The sequence below is a fragment of the Solanum dulcamara genome, chromosome 9 (genome assembly GCF_947179165.1).
Source record: "Solanum dulcamara chromosome 9, daSolDulc1.2, whole genome shotgun sequence".
Classification (NCBI taxonomy): domain Eukaryota; kingdom Viridiplantae; phylum Streptophyta; class Magnoliopsida; order Solanales; family Solanaceae; genus Solanum; species Solanum dulcamara.
Genome location: NC_077245.1, coordinates 18,612,800 through 18,614,650, shown reverse-complemented (window position 1 = coordinate 18,614,650; position 1,851 = coordinate 18,612,800).

The window sequence follows — 1,851 nt, the reverse complement described above, 5'->3', positions numbered from 1 at the left end:
CTTACACATGAAATCAAAAGACAACATAGAATCCATGATATCCAACATGCCTCTAATAATTTAGATATGGGCATATGACAAGATCCTAGCTCACCCAATATAAATGATAAAAAGTCATAAGAATATAAGGAAAAGTAAAGTGTCACATCCTCAAAACAAGAGGACTCACCTCAGATGAGAATAGTAATAAGCTATAGCCAAGAACAGTAGGATGGGCGTGATCGTTGGACCCTATATTATGATACAGTATAGGAAAAAGTATACATTAGTACATGGAATGCACTAAGTATATGAGAAGTATGCATGAACAATGAAAATAGGACATAATCAATATGAACATAGGATGCATGACCAATATCTTAAAACATGCGTAAAACCTTGAAAACATTGAAACATCATAGTCAAATGGTCAATACATCAAAATATCATCATGAAAACTTGTACCTTTTTATATACCTTGGTGTGGGATAGGACCTTTAATCGATATATAATACCATGCGAGCTATAACATGGAATCCGATATAACTCCCATATCAAGAAGGGATAGGTTACTTTGCCAAGGTAGACTCAGTGAGAATATCATAATCATAAGCTATATATGGATCCACTAGCTAGGCCATATTGGCATCATAAACCTACGTGGGCAATATAGTTAGGGGCTAAAGGTTGCTACTAGTATTTCCTTAGGTAGTTACTTTGGATACCGAACTGATCTTCACCTTAAAGTCCTCTCGGTTCTTAGTCATTATCCCAACGAAAGTCATAAATCATAGTCATTAACATCATTAGGAAATACAATAAAAGATATCAGTCCTCATCATAAAATAATCATATGAGTAGCTCATTAACATGATTGATTCGTAAGAATCCATGAGTCGCTAAGAATGTCCCTTCAACCTCTTTAACATGAGTACGTGACAATTACCTTTTACACTATAGATACTTTCTTGAAACATCATTCATAACCTTTGATGAGTCATTCATAAGACTTGATAATCATTCATAGAATATTCATTGAAATCCCTTAAAATTCATGATCATATTTCCTTGAAAACATACTTTAAAATAACATATGGCATGGATCAATGAAAATCAACTTGAAATCATGCAATGTGTGTGAATTATGCATAATTTGATCAATAATCATAAGATAAGTCATAATTAAAAAGACCCAATGTAATTCCATGGAAATTTAGGCTTAGAAGAAGAATTCATAAAAGAAAATTTGAGAAAACCTTAGGAATCCATGGATGAAAGGATCAATGATGAATTCCCATATGCCTTAGATTTTAGAAGCCCTAAATTACACTTGAATTGGACATGTTGAGCTGGAAACCTTGAATTTTCTTTGAGGAAGATGATGAACCTTGGGAGAGAACTTTAAAGAGAGGATTTTGTGATTTGGATGTTAGTGAGTGAATGAGAGAGTTTGGAGGGTTTAGGGTAGTTAATAAAATAGGATTTAACCCAAAAACTATTCAAATACAATAATGGATCTATAGGAAAAAGACCAAAACACCCTTAACTTAATCTGAATGATGCATCTGCACGGAAGGGACTACAGTCCGTGAAGATCACCATGGGTCGTGGTCCTGAAGGTGAGTTTGACCTGGGGAGGGTGCCACCATAGATGTCACCATGGTTCGTCAAGGGCTCCACGACCGTGGACCTTGTTGTGGTCCTTACTGAACTTCAGAGATCTTGGGGGTTAACTCCATGGAAGGGTCCATGGTTTGTGGTTCTCACCACGACCTGTGGACCCTCTTGTGAACTTCTCCCCTATTTTCCCAAATTTCCAAGGCTCCACCATGGTGCCCATCATGGTCCATGGTGAGGTTCACGCCTCGTGAA